Here is a 23962-nt window from a genome sequence, read left to right on the forward strand (position 1 = left end):
ATCCGATGAAATTACATCGTGATGATAGAAGACAGTACCAACATGTGTTACACTGTTCAAAGACGTCAGTTCAGTCAATTTCCGACTACTAAAATGAATTTTCAAGGTGAATGACTTATTTTAATAGTAAGATCTGCAAACAAGTAAATCTACTGTTATACTTTCTTTGACTGCGGAATCTACGTTTCACCCCAAGTTTTGTGAATCGTCTCACAGTTGTCTTCGGGATTGATGTTAACGATGTGAAGGAGAGGCGGTAATGATCCAGTGGTCCACCGGAGTCATATGCCATTAGGGAATTACATCAAAGACGATAGACCATTATGCACCCAAATATGCCGTGAAAAAAGTGGTCCGGCTGTGCAAAACACATTGGCAGTAATTACAGTACCAGATAATACCACGATCGTGCCACAAATCTTAACGAAATTATACGAATTTCAATAACGTAAAAATGTAAACTTGCACTCTATTGTGTGCAATCTGAATTTCGCACAACGAAGAAAGTCACTTTGATCAATACATTAAATTTTCTTCACTAGTTAAATAGTAAGAATGATCAAGCAGAAATCGTTAAACGGTAGTAGGTGTTGAACGATGCAATTAGCAAAAAGCGTTTTTACGAGACGCCTGTTTGCCATTTTCAACCTAATTTACGAGTATAACTCTTTTGAAAAATAATATTGACAGCGAAGGCACTGCGCTCTGTTTGAAATTAATGCGATGAACGGATATGAAATGGAAGGCAGACTACACTACTGGCCATTAAAACTGCTACACCAAGAAGGAATGCAGATGATAAACGGGTATCCATTGGACAAATATGTTATACTAGAACTGGCATGTGATTACATTTTCACGCAATTTGGGTGCATAGATCGTGAGAAATCAGTACCCAGAACAACCACCTCTAGCCGTAATAACGACCTTCATACACTTGGGCATTGAGTCAAACAGACCTTGGATGGGGTGTACAGCTACAGCTGCTGATGCAGCTTCAACACCATACCACCGTTCATCAAGAGTACTGACTGGTGTATTGTGACGAACCAGTTGCTCGGCCACCATTGACCACGCGTTTTCAGTTGGTGAGAGATCTGGAGAATGTGATGGCCAGGGCAGCAGCCGAAGATTTTCTGTATCCAGAAAGCCACGTACAGGACCTACAAAATGCGGTTGTGCATTATTCTGTTGAAATTTAGGGTTTCGCAGGGACAGAATGAAGGATAGAGCCACGGGTCGTAACACATCTGAAATGTAACGTCCACTGTTCAAAGTGTCGTCAGTGCGAACAACAGGTGAGCGAGACGAGTAACCAATGGCACCCCATCGCAAGCGCTCCTGTCTGTGATGCAGCGTCAAGGATAACCGCAGCCATGGTCTCCGAGCTGCCGTTACAGCCATGCGGATAAGATACCTGTCATCTCGACTGCTAGTGATAGGAGGCCGTTGGGAACCAGCACGGTGTTCCGTATTACCCTCCTGAACCAACCGATTCCATATTCTGCTAACAGTCATGGGATCTCGACCAACGCGACCAGTAATGTCGCGATACGATAAATCGGAATCGCGATAGGCTACAATCCGTCGTTCATCGAAGTCGGATACGTGATGGTACCGTACGCATTTCTCCTCCTTACTCGAGGCATCACAACAACGTTTCACCAGGCAACACCGGTCAACTGCTGCTTGTGTAAGGGAAATCGGTTGGAAACTTTCCTCATGTCAGCACGTTGTCGGTGTAGCCAGCGGCGCCAACCTTGTGTGAATGCTCTGAAAACCTAATAATTATCACAGCATCTTCTTCCTGTCGGTTAAATTTCGCGTCTGTAGCACGTCATCTTCGTGGTGTAGCATTTTTAATGGCCAGTAGTGTAGCTTATGAAACAAAATATGTTGCCCTCTATGGTCGGGTTTGTTTCTCCGACGCGTGTTGTGACCGTCAGGATATTTTATGTACACTGGTTGATGTCATACAGCTTCAGATTTACAGACCTAATGCTGTTTCACTTTCGCTTCCTGTTTCAACCAAACCGTAAGAGCATTCGTAGCGAAATTTCACAACATATCCGAATATAATAGCCATCTGCATACATTGACACCTTAGTTTACAGCGTTTCAATGGCAGCTCCTTTTCAACCCTTACGAAGGAATCTAGATAACAAAGTCTGGTATTTTTTAAATTATTAGGTCATCAAAACGTCCTGTAAACGTACGCCATAGTTAAAAGATTAATTCGAAATACGAACAGATACTTTTCACGACAGCCACAGTTCTTTTTATTTAAGAAGTTTATAAACTTTCAGACAATGAAGCTGCCGACCTGAGTGAGGCGGCGCTGTTCTTAAGACATTATTTCCGTTCTCCGTGTTTACCCTAAAATACTTGACGTGTCTACCCGGAAGTTAGGCTCAACATGCTAATTGTTGATTCAACCATTCTTGTCCGCCTGTGGTAGAGATTCTACCGTCTAGGTGTCTCGTGACCCGTGTCGAGAAACGTCATCCAATCTCGCTGTAAGCGTCGAACCTGCCCTTCTGCAGGCGGAGTGGCCTTGTAAGTTGGCGGACCCTAGTCTGAAAATCAGGCAAAGTTGTTTGTTATTCAATAATCGCTCTGATTACCACTATCGCCAATGAAGGAGACCAAGCTAGGTGCTGCCTAGAAAGGCCTCGTCTCCTATGCGATGTTCTGTTGCCTCGGTGGGTGATGGCTGTGGACACCGGTTTCCATCCGCATTTTATTTTTCTTTTGGAACCCTCTAAAATGTATAATGCTTTTCGGTATACAGGAGAAAAATAAACTGCAAACTGAAATCTGTGACCGATACTTTGATCCACTTAGACAACAGGGCATCGCTTTCAGAGGAGACAAGTGTTTTTGAACGTTGCGGCTAGTCGCATTTTCTCCACTGGTGATCATGACAATCAGTCGCGATCACAGGATAACAAACAAAGTCGCGAGACGTTCTGCCTAGGGACCGTCAGCGTACAAAGACACTTTTGCTGGCGTAGTACCAGGCGCCGCCGCGTATAATTCCGACGCTCTGTACCTTCGTTGGATGAAGTTTCCGGACAAGGGTTCCTATCATTGATTTCTTCCTCAAGACATCCTCTACAACCCCTCGAAGTTTGTCGTAACATTCTGGGACACACTGTGTAGGGTGAGACAACTAAAACAGACAACCCCATAAGCATCCATCGCGGGTAAATATACCTAGGTGCGGTTTCCGTTAAGCTACAGCCGATAACGTGGCGAATTTTGTGGCGTATCCAAGTAATTATACTTTAACGTTTGAAGCTGCCGACTTTCTTTAATTTTTTATAAGTAGGACTCTAGTATATTTTCCAGAGAACGTTTGGAAAATTGTAAAGCTGTTGGCACACGGACCGTGTTGGCGAACGTCAACGTTGAGCGTGCTGAATTCAACGTGCTGCTGAACGCTCAGAATCGATGCGAATTGTGCATACGGTACGGGGGTTCCTACGTGGTATATGCGATCGCAAGGCACTCTAGCGCCATTGGCTTGATATTTCTAGTTCCTAAATCACACTGTTTACTTAAACGGGAACGCGTAAAAGTTCGCACCTCAGCTCTATTAAAACGCACATTTCCTCTTTGGCCAACACGTGAATTACGAAACTTGAAAGAAAAAGGAGCAAAAACTCTTTACACAAGCAGCGCAAGGTGTCCAATTGAACTAACTCACTCCTCAAACTTATATTTACATAACATCAAATATGACGGTGTATACTTATATTAAACTAATAATAAAGCATCATAGACTGTTAAAAACGCGAATGTTAGGGTGAAAAAAATGGAGATGTTTCGAGACGCGAACCAACGGCATAACATGCGTTTCGTTGGTATTTTTTATACTTTTCTTACATTTTCATTTTTTTCTTTTCTTTTTATTTTTCATTTTTGTGTTTTTCTCTTTTTATTCTTTTTTACTTTTTCCTCTTTTATTTTTTATTTTCTTTATTTGCCGATTTGTACGGTTTTGTCGGTTTCAAAGACTTCCTGGCAAACTTCATAGCACATTCTCCATCAAACTGAGTTAATTACTGCAATTTCGTACCTTGCGGTCATTACAGTAGTTTCAAATGGTTAAGGAAGTGTCTTTGTCACAACAGAAAGGTGGTATGAAAAGAGGGCTGGCAGGGGTGGTGACAGAAAAAGAAGAATATGTAGCGAGCCAACAGTACCCGGTGTTCCCAGGCGGTCACCCATCCAGGGTAACGCCATTCACTACGCTACAGCGACGACGAAGCTTCTTTACTCAAATACGCACTACACTAACGCCCTACAAATTTTGGATAACCAAAGTTAGTATATTGTCACTTGGTGAAAGCTTTAATCGTAGCTATGTTACTAATTGAAATTTAATTATAACAAATTGTACCAAGAACAATGCATTTTTGGTGGATCCTCAGTGTGTAGTTGCCTTCAAATGAATTACGTTCGTAATACGCACGTAGCAATAATTCTTTTGCCACGAATAAGATGTTCTCATTATTTTATTGCAACGAATGATACAGTTAACAAAGTGTATTCGAGTGATTCTCAGTTTGCTGGTGCTCAGAAACGGCACCTACAGGGTGTTTCAAAAATGACCGGTATATTTGAAACGGCAATAAAAACTAAACGAGCAGCGATAGAAATATACCGTTTGTTGCAATATGCTTCGGACAACAGTACATTTTCAGGCGGACAAACTTTCGAAATTACAGTAGTTACAATTTTCAACAACAGATGGCGCTGCAAGTGATGTGAAAGACATAGAAGACAACGCAGTCTGTGGGTGCGCCATTCTGTACGTCGTCTTTCTGCTGTAAGCGTGTGCTGTTCACAACGTGCAAGTGTGCTGTGGACAACATGGTTTATTCCTTAGAACAGAGGATTTTTCTGGTGTTGGAATTCCACCGCCTAGAACACAGTGTTGTTGCAACAAGACGAAGTTTTCAACGGAGGTTTAATGTAACCAAAGGACCGAAAAGCGATACACTAAAGGATCTGTTTGAAAACTTTCAACGGACTGGGAACGTGACGGATGAACATGCCGGAAAGGTAGGGCGACCGCGTACGGCAACCACAGAGGGCAACGCGCAGCTAGTGCAGCAGGTGATCCAACAGTGGCCTCGGGTTTCCGTTCGCCGTGTTGCACCTATGGTCCAAATGACGCCAACGTCCATGTATCGTCTCATGCGCCAGAGTTTACACCTCTATCCATACAAAATTCAAACGCGGCAACCCCTCAGCGCTGCTACCATTGCTGCACGAGAGACATTCGCTAACGATATAGTGCACAGGATTATGGCGATATGCATGTGGGCAGCATTTGGTTTACTGACGAAGCTTATTTTTACCTGGATGGCTTCGTCAATAAACAGAACTGGCGCATCCTCAAAAAGTACTGGTCTGCGCCGCCATTTCTTCCAAAGGAAGCATCAATCTATCTGGACATTCTTCGTGAATTTGTGGCGGTACAAACTGCCTTAGACGACACTGCGAACACCTCGTGGTTTATGCAAGATGGTGCCTGGCCACATCGCACGGCCGACGTCTTTAATTTCCTGAATGAATATTTCAATGATCGTGTGATTGCTTTGGGCTATCCGAAACATACAGGAGGCGGCGTGGATTGGCATCCCTATTCGCCAGACATGAACCCCTGTGACTTCTTTCTGTGGGGACACTTGAAAGACCAGGTGTACCGCCAGAATCCAGAAACAATTGAACAGCTGAAGCAGTACATCTCATCTGCATGTGAAGCCATTCCGCCAGACACGTTGTCAAAGGTTTCGGGTAATTTCATTCAGAGACTACTCCATATTATTGCTACGCATGGTGGATATGTGGAAAATATCGTACTATTAGAGTTTCCCAGACCGCAGTGCCATCTGTTGTTGACAATTGTAACTACTGTAATTTCGAAAGTTTATCTGCCTGAAAATGTACTGTTGTCCCAGGCATATTGCAACAAACGGTGTATTTCTATTGCTGCTAGTTTAGTTTGTATTGCCGTTTCAAATATACCGGTCATTTTTGAAACACCCTGTACATACGTATAGGCTCCAACTGAAAGCCAATATGGCGCGCCTCACAGCACTGAGCTGAAGGGAAATGGCGTGCGTGTGACGTAGGTAGCGTTGGGCTCTGTCATTGGTCAACGCTCAGAAGCACGCTCAGAATGTCCTTACATGCTAGAAATTATTCTGCATGTTCGGAAAGACTCCCGAACGTGCTATTCCACGCTATGAGGTAAGAAACTCGGCACAATCAACGCTCAACGTTCAGATGCACGGTCCGTGTGCCGACGGCTTAAGTATCTAAATAGAAAGCGTCTACAAAGCACCATGAACGTAGTCAGCAATTTCTGCTGTCTCTGTCAACCACCGTAAACAACGAAATATGGGTAATGGTTCCGGGCAACAGGCGCTATTGGTTTCTATCGTTTCAAGAAGACGAAATTTCGCCGCTCATCTCACGTGACACGGGTTCGCAAAATTTTTCAAAATCGGTTTAGGGGGGCGTACTTCTGCACCAGCTACAATTTTCCGCTTCCCTGTTCCCTTCACGAACTGTGGGTGGGAAGAACGACTCTCGATATGCCTCCGAATAAGCTCTTCTTTCGGTGATTTTATCATCGCCGTCGAAAACAAAGCCTCTAGAACGCGGTATCACGAGATCGATACCCAGCATGATTGCAGATTGTATTCGTTCGCTGACCGCTCACTGAGTGTTTGTGTTGTCCTCATCATTTCATTTCATCTTCCTCGACGCGCAAGTCTCTGAAGTGGCGACAAATAAAAAGACTAGCACCAGGCTACCGAACAACCCCAGATGCTATCATCCGGGCAATAATCCCATACGATCACTTTATTTTTCTCTCTTGTATTAAACCGTCCTGGTATAGATACAAAATGTTTTATCTTCAACTTGTTTCGTGGATGAATTACATTTCTCGGAATATTTTCCAATGTTAGTATTATGCTTTCATTTAACCTTAGGCCGATTTGCACATTTAAGGACACTCAAGAAGACCGTCGGAAAGAGACCCGGAACACACAAAATGTTAAGATAAAACCTGCCGGCACGCTACAGTTTCACTTATCTTGCATTGTGAAAATTTGCTGACAGTCCTGATTATGCAACGTGACGCAGCTTTCTTTTCACAGTTTGCACGTTTCCTGTCTTTTCCCGAAAAGATGCTATTGTGAACTTAAAGAAGATTAAAAGCTGGAAACGTTCAATTATTTCAGCTGCTTTTTAGTTCAAGAAAGTTTTAGATACACTCAGGTGCGATTTAAAACAAAACAAAAAAAACATAACCGGCTGTAAGGGGATTGACCAGAAGACATCGTTGTATTTCTGCAAAACGAGTTATACTGTCGGCGTGCAAACCTGATAATTCTTAAAGTTCCACAGTGTAAACTAAACGGCAATTATGTAACTGAAGAGCATTAAGGTGTTTAACAAATGTAGATACCACGGAACTGCCAACTGTGAATGTTTATCCAGTACAGAGCCAACATTCGCAGGGCGTTATGTGGTGACGTAAGCAAACATCTGTTCCGTGGCTGAGCGAGCACGCCTCGTTCGCACCTATCCCGAGTATTTGCAGTTGACCGGGCAATTCTGTTTGAGATGTTAGCAAAGGGAGCCGCTGCGAACACACGGATACGGAAAAACTGTTTGCCTCGACAGATTGACGACTAAACGGGAATCCAGTCTTGAAAAGATATTCCACATAACTCTGAGAGCGCTATGCAGACGCTATGACGTCGACTGCAGGCTTCTTTAGAACGCGTCGCTAACGACGGCCCAGTGAACTTTCATAAACGTGCAGAGACGTCTTCGCAGTAAAACGCTGTACAAATAAATCGCAACTGCAGAGCTACTGTGGATCTTGTACGTTGACTTATAGCAACGTTCAGGGAATACGTTTATATGCGTAAGTTGTAGTCGGTGCAGTTGTCGCGTTAGTTCACTACGAATATACAAGCTTTCATCGGTAACTGCCATTGTCTTCTCCACGATAGCGACCAACTGTTGAAGAAATAACAACATCACACACACGTATTCGCGCCGATTACGACCAGAGGTTATATTCACGCCAATGATGAAATATCACTTACTGCATCCTTGTTGCCTTCACCATGTATATTGCATGACATACACCAAAGCAAATATGTTTTCACATAGACACTAGATTTTCACATTTTTCGGTTGGGACATGTCCTCCCGTAATAACATCAAAAGTGGTTCATGATTCGCGGCTCTGACAACAACCGAATGCGAAACAGTCTATTGTGGAGCTTATAGTGCAGCTGGCTGTCCTCTAAGGCTTTTCTTGCGGATAGTGAGATAATATGTTTCAGCGGCACGTGAAAAAAAATCATTCAGAGGCTGATTTTCTTCCAGTTGTTCGGTTGGTATGAATTGCAAAGTCACACACATTTCAGGAGGGATTGTTTGCTCTATAGAGGTACGATTTTTATACGCAGACCAATAATCAAGCAAAAGCTCGTCATTTTCACCAGATATTAGCCAAAAGTAGTGCTCATAATAAAGTAGTTGTTCTCTTACGCCCATTTTCCCATTCTTGTTAGCCGTGACGTAAATATTCCGTAATGCCCTTGCAAGATCACGCACACGAGAAAGGATCGTAGGTGGCAGAGAACGTCCAGCTTCTCGCATCACAGTAAATAACATTCCCACCAGTTTACCTTCAACTTACCTTAACAGCATAATTGTATACGCATGCGTTAAGGCATTGAAATTAGTTGCCCTTCATACAACTCCCAGGGTGCCTCTAATTTCCAGGCATCATTTCATGTGCATTTCCTCCTCAAATCCCGATTTATCGGAATTGAAACCAAATTATTAATTGAACGATGGATGAAGTTTGTTCATTTCATTTACAAATTTTTGGGCCGATTTCGCAGTTTGCTGTGCATCGTCAAGTTGATGTTTTGTTCAAAATTTCGTTATCTTCTTTCTTCAAATTCTGTAGCACTGTTTCAAGCTATGCAGCCATCCACTGCTTCCCTTGAAATCACTGTAATCTATGTGGCGTGAAATTCGATACGAATAGGGTAGTAGGTAACTTCATGCACATCCTCTAAATGCAGAGAATCTTTCAAACGTGCAAACACCAGTTTTTATGACAAGTGTGCCTTATCCTCCCTCGAATATCGGTAGATTTTCTTATACACTGCACTGTCGTATTGCTGCGGAGTTATTCTATAGCTGTCCAAAATAGTTCTTTTTTACCATGCTGCTGATGATCTTTCATGAACGTAATTATGTTTATTACCCGCCCCATGACCAACGATTGTTCTTTACTAAGTTTCACTTGAGACGCGATTTATCGCTCCCTGTCTGACAAGCATGATGAACTATTGGCTATACACTTCTTTCAGTACCAATTTCATTTGATAAGCACGTATCGTCATCATTACACTCTTCACGTGCATTGTCTGCACAGTCAAACCTGTACGACACAACAATCCAGTGACACATCTTGCAGAAACGCTGATAATTCATCTGGTTGTTCTTTCTCACTCTTCGAGGTTCCTTGGGTTTCTTTCAGGTGAAATGACACCTACGACTGTTATTGTTTTAGATGTGATGCAATGTTTACTTCGTTTATCGCTGCCATTGCTCTGTTTTGTATCAACACCACTACGAATAAAGCACTATTGTGAGTTACTCGACGATTAAGCAGTTAAACTGTGATCCGTAGTCTGACGCCGTGCTCACGACTCTATACCTCCAATTCCGCTCGCTGTTGCCATTAGCAGACAGTATTGGGGTTACATGGTAGACAAAATGTTGGGCGTCGAATGCCGTAAACATCATAGACTTTCTATGACCTCGTTCTCAGCGGATTCCTTGTCTGGCACCCTCCCACTTGAGCACCAAACCGATGCTTCATTTTGTTTTGAGGCACAGTATCTATATCAACATGACGGTGCTTTTGCGTTTTCTCAGGACTCCGGCTTTGTTTAATGAGTGCAGCTAGGAGGGCATGCAAGGAGAGGTGAACGGCATCTACATCTACATCCATAGTCCGCAAGCCACCTGACAGTGTGTGGCGGAGGGTACCCTGAGTACCTCTATCGGTTCTCCCTTCTATTCCAGTCTCGTATTGTTCGTGGAAAGAAGGATTGTCTGTATGCTTTCTATGTATTCGCAGCACATTACACTTGTCTACATTGAGATTCAATAGCCATTCCCTGCACCGTGCGTCAATTCGCTGCAGATCCTCCTGCATTTCAGTACAATTTTCCATTCCTACAACCTCATGATACACCACAGCATCATCTGCAAAAGGCCTCAGTGAACTTCCGATGCCATCCACCAGGTCATTTATGTATATTGCGAATAGCAACGTTCCTTTGACGCTCCCCTGCGGCACTCGTGAAATCACTCTTACTTGGGAAGACTTCTCTCCATTGAGAATGACATGCTGCGTTCTGTTATCTAGGAACTCCTCAATCCAATCACACAATTGGTCTGATAGTCCATATGCTCTTACTTTGTTCATCAAACGAGTGTGGGGAACTGTATTTAACGCCTTGCGGAAGTCAAGAAACACGGCATCTACCTGTCAACCCGTGTCTATGGCCCTCTGTGTCTCGTGGACGAATAGCGCGAACTGTTTCACACGACCGACTCTTTCGAAACCCATGCTGATTCCTACAGAGTGAATTTCTAGTCTCCAGAAAAGTCATTATACTCGAACATAATACGTGTTTCAAAATTCTACAACTGATCGACGTTAGAGATATAGGTCTATAGTTCTGCACATGTGTTCGACGTCCCATCTTGAAAACGGGGATGACCTGTGCCCTTTTCCAATCCTTTGGAACGCTACGCTCTTCTAGAGACCTACGGCACACCGCTACAAGAATGGGGGCAAGTTCCTTCCATGGGGAGACATGTCCACCATCTCCGACCACTGTGCTTAAGTGTTTCCATAGGTTGAGTGGTCTGGGAGCATGCGGCTCCCCAACGCTTTTGGTAACTCATTAGTCTAAGTCACCACGAGTCGGCAACATTCAGGTTAGGGGCTGTTGCACACAAGAGGGTAGCTAGAATATAATTGCTCAGGAGGATCTGTAATACGCATATTAGTGTATATAATGTATTCAAATTGCAAGGAACAACTCGTAGATTGCATGAACCTCGACCGAATTGCTTCAATGAACCTCAGAATACTTCCTGACATATACGGTTATGCGGCACTATGGGCACGTTAGGTAGTTATTTACACCTTCCAAAGATCGTTTGAACGATTCTTTTATAACAGTGAAATGGAACGAGGCAGTTTACACGATACGTAGACAAGATCACTATGAACATTAACGAACACATATTACTCTTGCTACTACGGGCAACAGAAACTAGGTTTTACTACAGGCTATCAGTTTTTAAACAAAGAAATATAAGGAGTTCTACAGGAGAAATGACTCAAAGTTAAATTTAAAACTTGCTTTTCTACCTGTCAGACGTTTTATAGGGTTGAGAAATAATCAAACAAATTTGTTGCAAGGTATTGAACTTCTTTCCGACCCACTAACAGCTTTAATAATACATAATAAAGGTCTTTTTCTCTATTTTTCTAGGTATTGAAATCATTGTCCTTCCCAAATTGTGATGATGAAATTTACTGTTTAAATTCGTATACCAGTGGCACAGTTAAAATTTCTTAACCCCTGGAGAAGATACCTACATAACGACTGTGGGAGAACACTACATACACTGACGGAAAAAAAAATTGCAACACCGAGAAGGAGTTGTGTGACATAAACGAAAGCTTGTAGGCGTGTTTCTACATGTGAAAGATAATGTCTGCTCGAATTTCGTGCCAGTTGCATAAGAATGGCGATAAAAGCGCCACTAAGAGGATGCATATCTGATTTGCTTTAAATACATGGTGTAACGGTTGTGAGCGTTAGTTATTTTTGAGTTAGTCTATGTTGCCTTTAAGGTGACGAAAACGCCGTTGTCAACACCTCAGTGCCTTTGAATGATGTCCTATAGCAGGCCTACAAGAAACTGTATGTTTCTTCTGTGATACTGCAGTAAAACCTGCAGTAAATGCACCCATTGTACGTGAATACTGGCTTCGTTGATCACGAGAAGGTACGGTCGCAAGAAGACTAGGCACTAACGAGCCATCGTGTTCGGCGTATGGATCTGTCTCATCGTCTGCTGCATCAGCAGCACTAATTTGGGGAGCAGTTGGTACCACACTGACACAACGAATGGTTGCACATTGATTACGTCAATGAGAGTTCCGAGCAAGACGCCGTCAAGTCTGTATTGGACTGACCCCAAACCACCGCCATTTGCAGATTCAGCGATGTCAAGCGAGGGCTTATTGGTTCGCAAGGTGGAGGTCTGTTACGTTTTCTGATGAAAGCTGGATTTCCTTCGGTGCCAGTGATGGCACTGTCTTGGTTGGAAGGAGGGCTGTTGATGACCTGCAACAATCCTGCCGGCGTACCAGACACACTGGACCTACTCCTGGAGTTATGGTCTGGGATTCGTTTTCATATGACAGCAGGGGCAATCTCGTGGTTATCCCACGCACCCGGAATGCAATACTTGTACACTACTGGCCATTAATATTGCTACACCAAGAAGAACTGAAGATGATAAACTGATATTGATTGGACAAATATATTATACTAGAACTCACATGTGATTACATTTTCGCGCAATTTGGGTGCGTAGATCCTGAGAAATCCGTACCCAGAACAACCACCTCTGGCCGTACTAACGGCCTTGATACGTCTCAGCATTGAGTCAAACACAGCTTGGATGGCGTGTACTTGTACAGCTGCCCATGCAGCTTCAACACGATACCACAGTTCATCAAGACCAGTGACTGGCGTATTTTGACGAGCCAGTTGCTCGGCCGCCATTGACCAGACGTTTTCAGTTGGTGAGAGATCTGGAGAATGTGGTGGCCAGGGCAGCATTCGAACATTTTCTGTGTCCAGAAAGGCTCGTACAGGACCTGCAAAAAGCGGTCGTGCATTATCCTGCTGAAATGTACGGTCTCACAGGGATCGAATGAAGGGTAGAGCCACGGGTCGTAACACATCTGAAATGTAACGTCCACTGTTCAAAGTGCCGTCAATGCGAACGAGAGGTGACCAAGGCGTGTAACCAATGGCACTCCATACCGGCACGACGGATGATACGCCAGTATGGCGATGACGAAGACACGCTTCACGTGTCAGTTCACCGCGATGTCGCCGAACACGGATGCGACCATCATGATGCTGTAAACAGAACCTGGATTCATCCGAAAAAATGACGTTTTGCCATTCGTGCACCTAGGTTCGTCGTTGAGTACACCACATCAGGCGCTCCTGTCTGTGATACAGCGCCAAGGGAAACCGGAGCCATGTTTAGCGAGCTGACAGACCATGCTGCTGCAAACATCGTCGAACTGTTGGTGCAGATGGTTGTTGTCTTGCAAACGTCCCCATCTGTTGGCTCAGGGATCGAGACGTGGCTGCACGATGCGTTACAGCCATGCGGATAAGATGCCTGTCATCTCGACTGCTAGTGATACGAGGCCTTTGGGATCCAGCACGGCATTCCGTATTACCGTCTTGAACGCACCGATTGGATATTCTGCTAACAGTCATTGGATTTCGACCAACGCGAGCAGCAGTGTCACGATACGGTAAACCGCAATCCCGATAGGCTACAATCCGACATTTATCAATGTCGGAAACGTGATGGTACGCATTTCTCCTCCTTACACGAGGCATCACAACAACTTTTCACGAGGTAACGCTGGTCAACTGTTGTCTGTGTATAAGGATTCGGTTGGAAACCCTGCTGTCAACACGTTGTAGCTGTCGCCACCGGCGCCAACCTTTTGTGAATGCTCTGAAAACCTAATCATTTGCATATGACAGCATTGTCTTCCTGTCGTTTAAATTTCGTGTCTGTAGCACGTTATCCTCGTGGTGTAGCAATTTTAATGGCTAGCAGTGTACATCAGTCTGGTGATACGACATGTTGTGCTGCCAAGTATCAACAGCATTCCAGGACGTGTCTTCCCACAGGATAACGCTCGCTCACTTACTGTAGTTGAGCTCGTCATGTTCTGCAGCGTATCGACATGCTGTCTTGGCCTGTTCGAGCACCAGATCTTTCTCCAATCGAACACATATGGGGCATCATCAGACGACAACTGCAGCGTTATCTACAAACAGAATCAACCGATCAAGTGCTACGGTCATGGGACTCCATCCCACAAACTGACATTCGGCACCTGTACAATAGATGCTCGTTTTCGTGCTTGCATTAAGCATTCTGTCAGTGGCATCGGTTATTACTGCAACAGCATTCACATTTGCAACGGCTTTATCCGCGCCTACATTATCCTGTGATCCTGCAATGTTAACCACTTAAATACGCTAAGTAGACTAACATATTCCCGAGATTTCATTACTGCACATAATTTATTTTTGATGTTGCGATGTATTCTTAGTCAGTGTATTATTTTTACTGCACTCTTTGTTGTATCCGTACTTCCTTTCTAAGTGATGAGCTACCCCAGAAAATTAATCCATAACGCACTGTTGAGTTGGAATACGTAAAATTTGTCAGCAGATTCGTTCTTTTATCTCCAAGACTACCAATTACTAGAAGAGCAAAAGTTTCTGAACTTAATTGTTGGCAAGCTCAGTAATATGCTCCTTCCAGTTCAAGTTTTCATCAATATGTTCCCCTAAGGATTTGGAGTATTCTACCCCGTTTACTTACTTTTGTTCATCACTTGTCGATATCACTCTATTTCTTCGACGAAACTGAATATACTGTGTTTTCTCAAAGTTTATTGGACGTCCCTTTTCAGAGGACCACTTAGTAACGTCCTTAACAGTCTCTTCTGTTGCTTCTCCCTTATAGGATTTATGTAACACTTGCGTCAGCAAAAAGTGCGAATTCTGCTAGTTCAAAGTTCAGGGGAGGATCATTAACATATATAAAACATAGAAGTGGACTCAAAATTGGACCCTGTAGTACGACCTGTTTGTTTTCTTCCCAGTCACTAAAATGTTCTACCTTTCCAACATTGTTTCCATTATTTAGCACACGAAGTAGTGAGCATTACTTACGCTATGAAATATGGAAATGAGATACCGGCACCTTTAACGTGGAGTCAACTGCGTAATGAAACTTCCTGACAGTACAGACCGTATGCCGAAACGGGACTCGAGTCCGGACGGAACCTGGGTTTTCGCGGTCAGTGCTCTGACCGATTGAGTCAAAGTCGAGGTTCTGAGGTTGTGGCCCGCTCCGGACGCAGTTTTATTCTGCCAAGAAATTTCACTTACATATACCGTTATACACCAAATAGTCATACTGAAGTGTGTGTCGAGGATTTTTGTTCCACTACGTGACTTTACACAGTTAATCAATGTTCTGTACGCTAAGGGTGGACAAATAAAAAAGCTACCTCTATGTGGCCTATGAATAATTAGATCCTTATTTTAAGGTCCAGTAATAAGTGGTATTTTTGATAACTGTTGGATATTCCTAAATGTGTCTCTGAAAAAGGAAATGTCAAAGTCAATAATTTTATTAACTTAGAGAATCTACAACTTACGATTCTCAGGTATCCACACCTTTAACCCATTCATTCTCACTGGAGTAAGGCCACAAGTCCTACGGCACACACTTGTACAGCCAGTTGTGGATCTCAGATCTCAATTCTACATTTCAGTATGTATCATGGAAGTATCCTATAAACAGTCTGTTTCGCAGTCAAAGAGAAGATTATATGTGTAAAACTAAGGAACAGAAATCTGGCAACATTTTTAGCCATGACAGGACCTACTTATAGCAGTATGCTAGAGTTCTTACTGTTGTTACCCATAAATATTCTATGACATGGGCGTCTCAAACTACGATTTCTTAATCCTGTGGTGAAACACAGCAATTACCCCATCCCTTATGTGCCTAAAGTCAGCAGACGCATTCAGAAGGCAACTGAGTTAATTTTGATTTGAAAAATTTAGAATTTTCCTTTCTACATTTAAATCCATTGTCAGTCATGAGACCAATTTGAGCCTACAGTAGCATGTATCTCCATTTTCGGCTATCATTTCATAACAGATAAAGTGGTTGCAGTAACCCTCTCTACTATGGCTAAAGAAGAGCCCAACTCGTAATATTGTTTTCCTCATATTAAAATTATTCTTTTAACGTAATTATCCCTAGGTAAGTGTTACCCACTGCCATCAGTGTTGAAATTCTGCATCGTCACAATTCCATATTTCTCGTAACTCTACCTAGGATTGGAAGGCGAGCAGAGTAAGATAATTCTAACAATGCAGTAAGGTGACAATCTGAAATGCTCATAACAATATTTCGACAACGATTCCGATGAGTAGGAACTCAGGTAATAAATGTTCTCTCAAGGAAACAGCATCGCAGGCAGCAGTTGGAGATCTTCGGCCGCACATTTTTCAGCGGTTCTACGAGGTCCTATCATATCTACCATACGCTCGAAGTCGGCTGAACTTTGATTCCACCTCCCTGTTTACGCGCAGCTTAGGTTAAGTCAGAAGTTCCTCGAACTTTGTTCCAACGTCAAACGCTGGATGACACTGTTAGTAACAAGAACCAACCAAGTTTTATGCTCGGGTGCTTGCACGGAATTCAAACAAGACTGTAATAGCACTTGGGTGTTTTTAGAAGCCGTTTACCTCAGTCTGTTTACAATTCAAGTCTTCGAGGAAAAAGCGATTCTTGTTCTACCGTCAATAAGTGGAGGTTCAATGAACACGTGGAGACGCGATTTAACGAATGTAAGCATACCGATCACGAAAGAAAGCACGTAACGTTTTTAACTTGTAAGACTCAGAGAACTTGCGATGATTTAATAAATAAACAAGGAAAAAGTGGAATGCTCACTTAAGTATCGAGAGAGTAGTTAATAGCCATACAATCTTCGGTACGGAAAACCTAAATTTCCATTGCTGAAACTACTCAATAAGAATTTACTGCAATACTTTTTAAATGTGATTCAGTTTTCATACTGTCGTCTCTGTTGCTCACAAATGATAATGATCGGAGCATTTTTAATGAGTAGTTTCTATTGTCAATCACTTCGAAAGCATAATTGCACAAGATTTAGAAATACCATACTTTTTATAGAGTAAGAATATCGATACAAACAATAACCAGCAAAAGCTACTTTTTTTTTTAATGATGACTCGCTTATATAGTTCCTTCAGATTGGTGACCAGTATCAGAAGATATGATACAATTCTTTCTTAGTATCCTTCTTCTGCTTTAGCTTTAATTCGCTTCTTCGTGACACAAAAAGAACGACGATGTTAAGTCAAATATGATATGCTCTTCAACGAAGAGGTATGGAGTGTTCCAAATTTGGTATACATTCGCTAAGGCTTGGGATATTTAAATCAAGTCCATTAATGTACATACCACTTCTTTTGGTGCCTTTTCCTTCAGGTGGAAACAAATCATTATGCTACAAAATCATTACAAAAACGATAATCTTTTAAAATCATGCTTAAAACAAAACGTTTGTATACATCGTGCACGGGAAACTGACGAAAGTTCTTCACAAAGAAACACGATAGACAACACAATAAGAAACAAATTCCGCTGGGATTCTCAAATTATGGAGTGATAGCCTTTAAATATCCTGATTTGAGCATCCGTTTCCGTAGTTTTAAATGAAACAATTGAGAGTTTCGATCGAGACTTCGAGAATCTCTTCTTGGAGCCCCAAATGTTCTTGTGACACAACCGAAATATCTAAACTGACTTCTGACCACGTCAAAAGATATTTGACAGCAGTTTTCTATGTCAGTGCGGGAGAAAAATATATATTCTTGGGGTCGTCAGTATGAGAGAAGCGTTTTGGGCGGCATACCTGAGGACAAGGAAATAGTTCATCTGCTGATCCCAAAAGGTGCGACGGGACAGGCACAGCTGTTGGACGTAAACGGATTTCGACGCCGGAAGAACTTCGTGACAAAATATTCAGATCTAGTTCTGCTGAATGCTTTTGATGTCAATCGCCACAGGAGAAACAATGTAATCAATCTGTAGTCACTAGTACATGATCAATTCTGTTCGTCGATGTATTCGAGTATGCTGAAATATGCGTAGTACAAATCAGGATATTTAGAGGATCCTACAACACAATTTCACAATCCTGCTGAATTTTGTTTCACAATGCGTCTGTCCTTTGGGTGTATGGTGCTGAGAAACTTGGTTCATTTTATGTACATGGTGTAAGCAAACGTTATCTTTAAAGCATCTATTTACCAATTCCCATTATTGTAATGACTTTGTCTCATAGTAATGATCTGCTTATTACTTTAAATTAACAGAATACTCGTATGTGAAAAGGTGAACTAAAAAAATGACTCTAAAACGGATAATTACAGTTTGAAACATGAAACAAAAAGAAGCAACACAAATAATTACATTGTCAGTGAAATCTTAGACACTTAAATCAGGTATGTTAACAGTACTCCGACAGCACGTTGTGTATAAGTGTAAGAAGATGGAAGGAAGACTGTCGTCATCGAGGTCGTTGGAGACGGACCACAAGCTCGGATTGCGTCAATGGTAGGAAGGAAACCGGCCGTGCCCTTTCAAAGGAACCATCCCGACATTTCCGTGGAGTGATTTAGGGAAATCTCGGAAGACCTAACTATGGATGGCCAGACGCTCGTATGAACCGCCGACCTGCCGAATGCGAGTCCAGCGTGCTAACCACTGCGCCAACTTTGTCTACAACTGGTCTTATACAGATGGCATTTCAGAAACCAGCTTTTTTATAGATGAATCGATGTGGCATCGAAGGTTCTTTAATTTATGCTGCAACAAAATTCTTCACTTTCAAAAATTAATTATTGGTGTTAGGGCATTTAGCAAAATTTCACATTATTATACAGTTTTCAAGAACGCTAATTACATTTCAACATTGTATGAAGCACGTATTTTATATTTCATGGTTTCTAAGATACACTCCTGGAAATGGAAAAAAGAACACATTGACACCGGTGTGTCAGACCCACCATACTTGCTCCGGACACTGCGAGAGGGCTGTACAAGCAATGATCACACGCACGGCACAGCGGACACACCAGGAACCGCGGTGTTGGCCGTCGAATGGCGCTAGCTGCGCAGCATTTGTGCACCGCCGCCGTCAGTGTCAGCCAGTTTGCCGTGGCATACGGAGCTCCATCGCAGTCTTTAACACTTGTAGCATGCCGTGACAGCGTGGACGTGAACCGTATGTGCAGTTGACGGACTTTGAGCGAGGGCGTATAGTGGGCATACGGGAGGCCGGGTGGACGTACCGCCGAATTGCTCAACACGTGGGGCGTGAGGTCTCCACAGTACATCGATGTTGTCGCCAGTGGTCGGCGGAAGGTGCACGTGCCCGTCGACCTGGGGCCGGACCCCAGCGACGCACGGATGCACGCCAAGACCGTAGGATCCTACGAAATGCCGCAGGGGTCCGCACCGCCACTTCCCAGCAAATTAGGGACACTGTTGCGCCTGGGGTATCGGCGAGGACCATTCACAACCGTCTCCATGAAGCTGGGCTACGGTCCCGCACACCGTTAGGCCGTCTTCCGCTCACGCCCCAACATAGTGCAGCCCGCCTCCAGTGGTGTCGCGACAGGCGTGAATGGAGGGACGAATGGAGACGTGTCGTCTTCAGCGATGAGAGTCGCTTCTGCCTTGGTGCCAATGATGGTCGTATGCGTGTTTGGCGCCGTGCAGGTGAACGCCACAATCAGGACTGCATACGACCGAGGCACACAGGGCCAACACCCGGCATCATGGTGTGGGGAGCGATCTCCTACACTGGCCGTACACCTCTGGTGATCGTCGAGGGGACACTGAATAGTGCACGGTACATCCAAACCGTCATCGAACCCATCGTTCTACCATTCCTCGACCGGCAAGGGAACTTGCTGTTCCAACAGGACAATGCACGTCCGCATGTATCCCGTGCCACCCAACGTGCTCTAGAAGGTGTAAGTCAACTACCCTGGCCAGCAAGATCTCCGGATCTGTCCTCCATTGAGCATGTTTGGGACTGGATGAAGTGTCGTCTCACGCGGTCTGCACGTCCAGCACGACCGCTGGTCCAACTGAGGCGCCAGGTGGAAATGGCATGGCAAGCCGTTCCACAGGACTACATCCAGCATCTCTACGATCGTCTCCATGGGAGAATAGCAGCCTGCATTGCTGCGAAATGTCGATATACACTGTACTAGTGCCGACATTGTGCATTCTCTGTTGCCTGTGTCTATGTGCCTGTGGTTCTGTCAGTGTGATCATGTGATGTATCTGACCCCAGGAATGTGTCAATAAAGTTTCCCTTCCTGGGACAAGTAATTCACGGTGTTCTTATTTCAATTTCCAGGAGTGTATTTCCTCTAAACCTAATAACCCAGACTACCTTTAGGAGTATGTTTTAGCCCTTAGAACTAAAATTGAGTAAAAACGGATACTTACATATTGCGTTATTTTAAGCGGACTACATACCCGCCAGCTTTTCTTAGGATCGTTTATTTACACCTGGGGATGTTCACTTGTGAGTGAATGATGTGCGAATCCTCTTTAGAACACACATAATGAAATATCCTCCATTCAATTGTTGCAGGAGAGCAAACGTCCTTACCGGTGTTGTGACAAACTCTCGATAGTAGATGCGTGGTGTGACCGAGTAAGTTACGTGTGATGCTGCCTAAATATGAATGTCGGAGTAAGTAATGTATCGACTAATTTTGTGTGTCACTCAATGACATGGTAAGAGGAACTGATATCCAACGAGTTTTGGAGGCTTGAAAAGTGATGGGAATGCGCGCCGTGTTCTCAGTATGATTCCCCTCCCTAACGTGCAATACGTCCGCCTTGTCGTCCTGAATGATCCACTCGCATTTTGTGAGGAAAGAAGTTAAATATTGATTCAAAGGAAAGGCTACGAAACGGGAAAAGGACTCGTTTGTTCTTGTGTTTCCACAATATAGTCAATTTCTCTCCTTAAATATATTACAGATTATACAGTCACAAACGGTAGTATCTGTTAATGGTCTTCATACTTGACAGTTTTCGGTACGTATATGACAGAAATTCCGTTCACATCTATCATAAACCACTCGTTTTTTAATAGACCTTCGTCCGCACCCCGTGGTCGTGAGGTAGCGTTCTCGCTTCCCGCGCCCGGGTTCCCGGGTTCGACTCCCGGCGGGGTCATGGATTTTCTCTGCCTCGCGATGACTGGGTGTTGTGTGATGTCCTTAGGTTAGTTAGGTTTAGGTAGTTCTAGGGGACTGATGACCATAGATGTTAAGTCCCACAGTGCTCAGAGCCATTTAATAGACCTTCGCGAAAACGCACTTATCCATAAAAAATGTAATGGAGAACGGTGTCTGGTGCTATTACCGCACTTAACTCTCCTGCTTTCAGCTAGCTCCCGTCTTAGTGTTACGCCTTTGTCTATTGAATTCATCAGTTACTTATTGTTACGTACGTGACACTAAGTTCCAGTTCATTATTGCTCTGACACTCCGTCTTCAAATTTAGACATTTATGCAGTAGTCCATTTGAACTGATGAGGCAGTTATACAACATGACACACACTTCCTCATCGCTTAAACTAACACAAGTAATCTACTTCTAATGTGTTGCTAGATTCTAAATTTGAGAGCCGATTCATTCGCATTCAGCTGCGCAGTAACAAGGAAAGTCGTAATTTTGTTCAAGCAGTCAACTATACCAATGTCTAACGAGATTGAAGCAATCAACTCTCGTACCTAGTTAATGGACTTAAGAACACTGGTGAAATATCGACAATAATAGCCCCATCTTAACCTCTTCCTCCCCCTGTCGGTAGCATCCATCTTTATCCAATGCTCCACCTCATGTGGTGTTACCAAGCTGCCGCTTGACTTCGAATTTCGATGCAGAGAGGGCCCACATTTCATCTGTCAGGGCTGCAACCTACTCACAACACGCTTGTATATACTAGCCTATATCAAGACAGGTTTTCAGTATTATTACCGTTCCTTGCTTTTAGTGTTCTTACAGTATCTTTTGTCCTCAGACTCTGCTTGAGACTGTCATGCGTACCTGTTCGTCCCAAGAAAACTCCGGTTCCTTCATCTCTCATGACCGGTTCTGGTTCAGGTTCGAGACCCAGTTCAGTTTTCACCTGGCAGATATGTATTCCTTACGACACATCACTCCAAACCTACTCAGAATGACGAAATACATCGATGTGCGGTTTTCGCTAATTTACAGCGGACAGTACTGACCGTACTGTCATTTTTATATATTAAATTTATTTTTAACTTTTATAGCTTTATAGCTGAGGATGTACGTCTGGAGTACAGCATTGTATGGTAGTGAAACACGGACTGTGGGAAAACCGGAACAGAAGAGAATCGAAGCATTTGAGATGTGGTGCTATAGACGAATGTTGAAAATTAGGTGGACTGATAAGTTAAGGAATGAGGAGGTTCTACGCAGACTCGGAGAGGAAAGAAATATGTGGAAAACACTAATAAGGAGAAGGGACAGGATAATAGAACATCTGCTAAGACATGAGGGAATGACTTCCATGGTATTAGAGGGAGCTGTAAAGTGCAAAAACTGTAGAGGAAGACAGAGATTGGAATACGTCAAGCAAATAATTGAGGACGTAGGTTGCAAGTGCTACTCTGAGATGAAGAGGTTAGCACAGGAAAGGAATTTCTGGCGGGCCGCATCAAACCAGTCAGTAGACTGATGACAATAAAAAATAATAATTATTTTTCTGATAGCCGACATACGTACTTTTCAGTGTCATACGAAAGAGCCGTCGAAGAAGACTTCAGCGACATATCATGTATGAAACTTGATCAAGTAGTTACAAGATAACAGCGCCACAAACCAATGGCATCCTGTCACAACAGGTCCCAGAAACGTATGTCCTACTGTACCGAAAGTAAGCAACCACACAACTCAGAGTACATGCACTTTTTTTTATTATGACTATCACAATAAGTGCTCAAAATGTTGAACTTGGACGTTTCATACATGCTTTAATGCGATATTCCGAAGAGAGAATACTGTATGTAGTATTTCAAGTGTACTTTTTACAACAGGCCCATGACTTTAGAAGTCATCTTTATAGATGTCCGCCCCTGGCAGTTTAGTGGTCAGCGCGACAGAATGTCATGCCTAACGGCCTGGTTTCGATTCCCGGCTGGCTCTGAGATTTTCTACGCTCAGGGACTGAGTGTTGTGTTGTCCTTCAAATGGTTCTAATGGCTCTGAGCACTATGGGACTTAACATCGATGGTCATCAGTCCCCTAGAACTTAGAACTACTTAAACCTAACTAGCGTAAGGACATCACACAACACCCGCCTAACTAACGTAAGGACATCACACAACACCCAGCCATCACGAGGCAGAGAAAACCCTGACCCCGCCGGGAATCGAACCCGGGAACCCGTGTGTGGGAAGCGAGAACGCTACTGCACGACCACGAGATGCAGGCTGTGTTGTCCTCATCATCATCATTTCATCCCCGTCAACACACAAGTCGTTGAAGTGGCGTCAACTAGAAAGACTTGCACCAGGCAAACAGTCTACTCGACGGGAGGCGCTAGCGACACGGCATTTACATTTTATCTTTATAGATGAGCGGATTAGGTATTACTATTGCTAAAATGTTAGTTGCGTTTCTCTCTTAGCTTGCCATTCGTCTTTTGGCAAGTTATATCCTTCGCACTTTAAGCTTCTTGAAATTATTTCGTTATGGCTGTAGACCATCAGGGCTGGTGAAAATGAATATAGCTTTCAGTATACATCTCTCTCTCTCTCTCTCTCTCTCTCTCTCTCTCTCTCTCTCTCTCTCTCTCTCTCTCCCT

The 23962-nt window shown here is 43.5% G+C and overlaps 1 protein-coding gene across 1 annotated transcript in view; it reads left to right on the forward strand.

Annotated features, from left to right (window-relative positions):
• Positions 1–23962, forward strand: part of LOC126267822 (neuropeptide Y receptor type 1-like) — a 35441-nt gene that overhangs the window by 10299 nt on the left and 1180 nt on the right. The gene's annotated exons all lie outside the window — the stretch shown is intronic.

The sequence above is a fragment of the Schistocerca gregaria genome, chromosome 4, assembly GCF_023897955.1.
Source record: "Schistocerca gregaria isolate iqSchGreg1 chromosome 4, iqSchGreg1.2, whole genome shotgun sequence".
NCBI classification, from domain to species: Eukaryota; Metazoa; Arthropoda; class Insecta; order Orthoptera; family Acrididae; genus Schistocerca; species Schistocerca gregaria.